The sequence below is a fragment of the Pseudorasbora parva genome, chromosome 8 (genome assembly GCF_024679245.1).
Source record: "Pseudorasbora parva isolate DD20220531a chromosome 8, ASM2467924v1, whole genome shotgun sequence".
NCBI lineage: Eukaryota > Metazoa > Chordata > Actinopteri > Cypriniformes > Gobionidae > Pseudorasbora > Pseudorasbora parva.
The window spans coordinates 12746147-12754521 of NC_090179.1; the positions used below are offsets into that span (position 1 = coordinate 12746147).

The 8375-nt window shown below is 37.6% G+C and overlaps 1 long non-coding RNA gene across 1 annotated transcript; it reads right to left on the minus strand.

The window, feature by feature from the left end:
* Positions 1-391: 391 nt before the first annotated feature.
* LOC137085034 (uncharacterized) lies at positions 392-2371 on the minus strand. Its single transcript, XR_010906882.1, has 3 exons — positions 2209-2371; positions 1238-1343; positions 392-1161 (listed from the first exon to the last, which is right to left on the minus strand). It is a non-coding gene; the product is annotated as an uncharacterized lncRNA (long non-coding RNA).
* Positions 2372-8375: the final 6004 nt, after the last annotated feature.

An 8375-nucleotide genomic window follows, 5' to 3' on the forward strand; every position in this document is an offset into this window, starting at 1 on the left:
CTTAGTCAGGGGCATTGCCTGTTACATCGTTTTGGTTATTGGCTTCCTTGTTGAACGCATATTATATTTTACATACTTTTTTATTTTCCGAATCTAATTAATTAGACTAAGAAACGTTCGTTACATAATGCGTACCGCGTACCGAACCGAAAGCCTCGTACCGAACGGTTCAATACGAATACGCGCATCGTTACACCCCTAATATATATATATATATAAAAATATATATATATATATATATGTGGCATTCCCCAGTAGTGGGGAACTTGAAAAGAGATCAATTTAATAAACCCGACTACGCCACCCTGGTGGAGGACCAGGGAAATACTCCTAATAAGGACACAGGTAAGTTTTACCACCGAAGGCAAAGAAATGTCCAGAGAGACGTGAGTATCAATACAAAAAGAATTTGATTTTATTATACAATATTAAAATGTGCCGTTCTGGGGACATGCCCAAAAACACAATTCTCCAGGACCAGGGGTTACAGGAACGAGGCAGGCCGGCTGCTACTCAGGATGGTTATGCAAACCCACCTCAACCTTACACTGCATTGGCACCACACGCACACCTTCAAGCAGTTGTGTCAGTACACACACACACACACAGCACACTGTGAAACACGCCACTGAATGGATGCAGCTAGCCTTCCCCGTTCCCCACTTCAAGTCCACACTGGCTCCTGGAGAAAGAGGAAACGTTAGCAAGAAGCACAACAGAATTTACACAAATAACACTAAATAATAAGGGAAAACCGAAACAAAATAATTACAGATACGGTGCACCAGGATGGCACCAGCAAGACAATGAATAAAATTTAAAACAATGGTACAATTCAATAACAAACTGTATAATACACTGCAAAGAATCGTAGTAGATAATCTGGAACAAAAAAGAATCAAAACCAAAAATCAACAAACAAAAGAAATATCCAAAAAAAGAAGTAAAATAACGAATTAACAAAAATCAAACAGAGTATTGGATAGCCCCGCGAACACAAGCTCATACATGGACAGCCACGGACGGCCTTAATCAGCAACGCTGTCCATATCAGCGCTGAGACACAGGAACAAAGTATGAAGATAACCACAAACAAAACAGCAGCGGCGTTACGGATAGCGGCTAGAAAGGGGAATTTAACGTTGATTTCTGATCCTCATTCTACAATTGGCAAACAAATCAGAGTGTTAGACTAGATTCACCCAACTCCAATGTGAGAAAGGGAAGACATACTTACAATCAGGTTAGATAAAACACCAAACGCAACATTGTATGGTTACTCATTACCAGCACAGTGCATCAGTCCATTGACCAGCCTTTACACACTTGCCATTGTCGCTATGCTGAAAGCAATACAAAATAAATACCACACAAGTGATCAGAAGATTGAAGATGAGCAAAACATACCCGCGCAAACTCCACCATCACTCGCCACAGTGTACCCAGCTAACAATTTTAGGTTATAAGAACGTTTCCCTAACGTTCCCATTAAGTTCTAAAAACGTTTTTGAACGTTCTAGGAACGTTGAAATGTCCAGTTTGTGGAACGTTGTATTAACATTCTCATTAGGTTCTAAGAACGTTAAATAACGTTCTTATAAGGGTGTGGCGTATGATCAAATAAAATATTCCTGTTTTCTCCTTTACTGTACTTGCTTTTGTTTATTGACATCTTATTCTTTCTTAAAAAAAAGCTAAAACCACTTTTATAATTGACTTTTATATTTATATTACATTTATATTTAGTACATAATTAGTTTACTAGATTTTTCTTCTGATTGTAAAAAAATTAATATATACACGAAAATAGCATTTAAGTGTCATTAAGTTATCTCTGGATATACAAATTATGTATCTGAAGTTTGAGAAAAAAGCTGTATGACTAATTTGAAATGACTAATACTTTTTTTAATGTAGTAACGTTTTTAAAACGTTCCACTAACAATGTAAGAATAACGTTTTATAGCTAACGTTTTTAGAACGTTTCTCAATAGCAAATAACGTTGGCACAACGTTCTAATAACGTTACTGCGAGAACGTTTTTTGATAACGTTGAGAGAACTTTCAGAGAACGTTAGCCAACGTTCTGAGAACGTTCCCTGTTAGCTGGGTAGCCACCAGCACTGCTCTAAACCATAAAAAAAGTGCATATTGTCACATAGCACAGCCTTAAGAAGTTCACATTACACCATCTGCAGCCCAACATACCTGTATACCAATGGGACCAGAAAAGGAAATGCCAGGGGGAAGCTGAGAACCCGGAATCAACAGGGCCGTACAAGACCCGCCAAAATAAGGGTCCTTAAATACTTTGGCTGCTTAAGTCTCATTGGTTTACCCACCATACTTAAGCAAGCCAATAGCAATTAACTTATCCTGCCACATATATATATGACTGTGTATATCTAAAATATTGTACTACTTAAATAACTAAAACATATGACAAAAACAGACGAAATACTTGAACTTAGTAACATAAAACTTATAACATAAAAATATAAAAATGTAACCAAATTAAAAATATGAACATAAACTATAGTATATCAATGATACTAGAATAACACTGAAAAGATGACAGGTTATTTGTTACTTTGATAGAAAGACACTTTAAAATGAAGTTGTGATTAAAAGTCATAATATAATGTCAGACTGCAACAGTGGGATTACAAAAGTAAAAATGCCATTATTTTCTCCATAAGGGAATTGATTTATAACAATAACTTATAAATGTGTAAACTTTTGAAGACAGACTTAAAGTGAGCTATGAGGATTTTAATGTATGGTATATGCTTCTGTTGATGGCATCAGCATTATGTCATATTTTGTTTTAAATAATCATGCTAAATAGTACAATTCAACATTAAAAAGTGCATTATCCCTGATTTAGTTTTGTCTGACTTTCCGGTACTTTTTGCTTGTAATGTAGCGATTCAGCTCATGGCCTGGTGTATAGCTTTTTATATAAAAAAAAAGTAATTTATTTTGTTAAGCTAAATTAAAGGGTTATTTCAGCGATTAGCATATGGCTTTGTATCAGTAGAAACCCTGGAGTATATTCAAATGATTGTGCTTTCCCCCCTCATATCCCCCTGAGACAAGAGATTTATGCATTTTATTTCTGGAAAAATTCTGGAAAAATTCTGGAAAAATTCTGGAATTTTTGGCCAGAGGCTAAAGACTACAGCCAGCAGAGGAGCTATTTCCACATGTTTTCAACTCGCACATGGGGGATGGGGTCGCACTCACAGCTCAGCTCGCAGCCTCAGGCATTCATGGAAACGGTGCGGCCGGAGGAGCAAAATGAGTGTTTCAACTTGTCATATTAATTACTGTGAAAGTTAAGCTTTCAAAGGCATGACTGGCATGACAGCCAGACTGAACACGCGCTGTGAATCTATCCTACGAGTGTGGTCGCGTTTACCTCAGCTCTCATGATGAGAGCTCATTCAGCTCAACACAAATCTATGTAATTTCACTCCTGGAGTTTGCGTTGTGTGACACTCCCTCAGCGGTTAAATCACATATTGAACAGACACGTTCCATTTTTAATTGTAGTGTCTGTTCTCTAACTGAACTGATTTTATGAAAATGAACGTGATCCAGTCACAGTGATCCAGTAGCGGTGGCTTTGGGAGTGGCCTCGTAGGGCAGCAAAGCATTCTGGGAATTGTTGTCTTTCATCCCCATGAGACAAAGGACCAAAAAAAAAAAAGCACGCTTTCTGTCTAGAAAGCACCAAATAAAACATTTCACATTTCTACTACATTAATGACCCAGTTTAAATACAGATTCATCTTCCCAGTGCAAAGAAATGTGAAATATATTCCTGGAATCAAGGTTGTTGGTTGGAAAAAGGCATTATTAGCACATTGTTAACAATAAATTATAATGTTTATATTTATGTTAAATTATAGTGTCAATTATTAGGTGGGATACCAAGAAAAAGTGAGTATTTAGTAGGTCATGTGATCACACAATTCAGGAGATCAGTGACACATTCTTTCACATTGTAATTAGTAATCAATTAGCAATTTATGATGAAATGCATTTTTGATAAGGCGCATGGATCATTTTTATGGTTGGGTTTTGGTGCTTGTCTTACATGGATGATTTCTGTAAGACCAGCACATTTATGGGCCCCTTTGGGAATGTGTGATGCCATTCAGCCCACTATAAACAATGAAGGAACTAAAAAAATGAAGGGAAATGCATAGTCAAAGTGATGCTCGTTGACAGTAGAGGTTCATATAATATACTTATTGCTAGTCTACTGATGAAAAACATAATGATAGAGAGAAAGAGTCTTTCATTTTATTATGCCTCCTCTGCTCTATCTGGGGGCCGGTGATTGCTGTGAGCAAGTTCTTGAGTTTCAGCTGTCACCTGAGAGTTGATGAATTTGGATAAAGAAAATGTTATAAATGGTCACCCACATATGCAGGCTATAGCTGCAATTGCATGATCTGTTCTACACTAAGGTTCCTCACTAAGAGGGCCATTATGCTAGTAGGTGTAGAAACAATTTTCACTCAGAAATTGGAAGTAAAGTTTAGTTGAAAAATGTCCTCAAATGTACAACCTCAATTCCAAAAAGATTGGGATGCTATTTAAAATGTAAATAAAAACAAAATGCAATGATTTGCAAACCTTGTAAACACATATTTCATTCACAATACAACATAGAAAAAATATCAAATGTTTAAACTGAGGAAATTTTAAGAGAAAAAATAAGGTAATTTGGAATTTGATGGCAGCAACAGGTCTCAAAAAAGTTTGGTTAGGGCCATGTTTGCCACAATGTAGCATCGCCTCATCTTTTAACAACAGTCTGTATACATCTGGAAACTAAAGAAACCAATTGTGGGATATGAATGCTGTAAAGCACAACAAATAAAATCAGATTAGCTACTTCAGATTAGCTCAAGAACAGTGTGTAGAGCTTCATGGAATCGGTTTCCATGGTTGAGCAGCTGCATCCAAACCTTACAACACCAAGGGCAATATTGTGCAAAGTGCAGGATGCAGTGGTGTAAAACACAACACCACTCAACTCTAGAGCAGTGGAGACGTGTTCTCTGGGTTGACCAATCACACTTCTTTGTCTGGCAATCCCATGGACGAGTCTGGGTTTGGTGGTTGCCAGCCTGCACAGAGTCCTGACCTCAAACCTGATAGAACACCTTTGGGATGAATTACAGCGGAGACTGTGAAACAGGCCTTCTCATCATTGCCTGACCTCACAAATGAGCTTCTAGAAGAATTGTCAAAAATTCCCATAAACACACTCCTAAACCTTGTGGAAAGTCTTCCCAGAAGAGTTGAATCTGTTATAGCTGCAAAGGGTGGGCCAACTCCATATTAAACCCTATGGATTAAGAATGGGATGTTATTAAAATTAATTTGCATATATATATATGATGCATTGATTTCTCAATGTTAAGTGGCCTCTTCATTTTCCAGAGCTGTATATAGTTATACTATATAATACAAAAAAAAATCCACCCTTACCAGCATATTTCTTTGATTTGGAGGGCTATTGTAGACCACACAAGAAGGTTTTGCATAAATCAATTGCAGTTTGGGGTCACTCTACCTGTATTTCCAAATTATACCTTCAGTGTGCTTTTGCACTGAAGAATATTGGATAAAGCAAATACCTTGCTGTTCTTTACATTTAGATCTCTTGACCAGGCAATCTTCTTGAGAAGAGTAACTGTGCTTCAGTAGATTGAATCCACTCATCTTCGTACACTCTCTGCCTCAATCTGCCGGCCAAGATCTCTGCTTGATGAGGAGAATTCTCATCTCTGCAACCGATTCTACAAATACAGGAGAGGAATGTTGTCCCATTCATATCTGATACAGGACTCTAGCTGCTCAACAGTCATTGGTCTTTGTCATATTTTTCATTTCATGATGCACCAAATGTTTTCAATTTGGTGAAAGGGTTCAGCACCTGGACTCTTCAAGTATGAAGTCATGCTGTTGTAATAGATAGAGTATGCAGTAAAGCATTGTCTTGCTGAAATATGCAAGGCCTTCTCTGAGGTTCCTCACTAAGAGGACCATTATGCTAGTAGGTGTAGAAATAGTTTTCACTCAGAAATTGTTCAGTAAAGCAAAATGCAATTTTTATTTTTATTTACATTTTACATAGCATCCCAACTTTTTGGGAATTGAGGTTGTACATTTGATTACATTTTTCAACTAAACTTTACTGAACAATTTCTTGCCTTGCATATTTCAGCAATACAATGTTGCATTGTAAAGCATTGATCTAAGCTGTAAAGCATTATCTTGCTGAAATATGCAAGGGCTTCCTTGGATGATGTCTGGGATGATATCTGGATGGAAGCAAATGTTTTCAGATGTGCAATCTGCTCATTGCATAGGCACTAAAGCACCCCATACCATCAGAGATGCAGGCTTCTCCTCTCTAGTCCAGAGGCCATGGTTTCCAAAAAGAATTTTTATTTGTCTGACCACAGAATTTTACACTTTGCCTCAGTCCATTTTAAATAATCGTTTACAACCCTACTTGAAATGGTACATTTCCTCAGTTTAAACTTTTGATATGTTTTCTATGTTGGTGAATAACATATGGGTTCATGAGATTTGAGAAACCTTTCATACTGTTTTTATTTACATTTTACACAGGGTCCCTTTTTTTTAAGAATTAGAGTTTTCTTGTAAAATGGACTCAAATAATTTATTTTATTTACAACTTTGACACAAAAAAATAATAATATAAATTGTCTAAAATTGCGAAAACATGAAAATCTATGTGTTCTTACCTACCCGACAGGTTAATGCACTACTTTGCCCCTCAATTTCTCCTAAACACATATTTAATGCCATGTTGGCAAAGCCGTGAACTTCCTCGCTGCTCTAACATTAGCGGGTCAAGGCATATTAGATCAGTCCTCTGCACTTGCCAAGCAAAGCAAGATACTGTGCATAATTCACGCAGAGGGGGGCTGAGAAGGGCATCGATTTTCATGCTTTTGAAGGATTAGTCCGCTGGTCTTGTAAATACACTTTTTTTTTTTTAAGAATATGGCAGCCTCCTGGTACCGAGGTTCAATGAGAAATAAAATGACAACGGATCAGCAGTGGGAAACCATGTGGAATGGTTTGTAATAGTTCTGTTTATTACCAAACTGTGCCTGAAATATATGATTTAAAGAAATGTGTGATCAGCAGTGTGATATGTATTTTTTCAGGGTGTTGAGAAATATGACACATGGGTCAGTAGTTAAATAAAAAAAAGTAATTGCAAATAATAAATATAAATTCAGGGTAAAGTTTAGAACTCACTTTTTTCCAATTCCACACAGCCGTAAATTGCTCTTTAAACCTTCTTTAAAGTTCAGAATTATATGCTGGTTGAAGGCCCAAACCAATCATACAATTTGACTGCAAAGTTGTGGAGCTGTAAGAAATCCCAACAGGCCTGTTATGAGAGATTATTTTCAGAGGAAATTCAACTGATTCTCGTGAATCCTGTTTCGACAAAGTCCCGAATGCAGAGTCCACACTGCCCGATTTTGACTCGCTGACAGGTTTTGCAAAATCACAGACAAATGCCCGAAATCATAAGCAAATTGGCAAAAGGCTTGTGCACGTGAGTGACAATCACGCAGTGTGAATGATCAAAGAGGCAATCTGAGAGAATCGCAGACGAGTCGCTGACACCCGTGAGATATTTGGCACGCTAAATATCTGGACCTGTCGGGAATTCTAACTCCTGCTGTGTGAAATGTGTTCTGACTGAAAATAACAACTGCGATGACTGACAGCCACTAAGAGCAAGATACAGGGCCACAGGGTGTTCAGGGAGGAGTTATGGACCAGAATACCAGTATTTTAAAATATCTTTTTTTCAATTTTATCAAACAGAAACAAAGTGCAAACATTTCCTTGACCAGCTGCCACAGTAGCACATTGCAAAAGTATTTATTTTCCTCAAACTCTCTTTGCAGAACATTGCTCCCTGTGTCTCTTTTTTCTTTTTCTCCGTTTTGTTGCAATTCAGCACACAGACCATTTGGATCGCAAACTTTCTGCAGTTACAATAACAATTCCCGCCTCACGTGAGAACTCCGGTCTCCGGCGTGATCTCGTGTTGTTTACGTCACATCTCTCGTGTGTTTCTTCCGATTGTAAAGTCATGCAGTGTGAAACCTCCAGTCGCCAATCCATCGGTTAGTGTGAACACAGCAGTGACCGAATGCTGCCCAAGATCGTCATGAAGTCTGAACTCGGCAGACTTCCTTTTGTGTCCTCCCACAAATGTTTCTTAAGCACTTTTCACACGGGATTAGTATTATCTAGGGACCTCTGTGATTTAGAAATAACTCCCCCACATCAGAGTT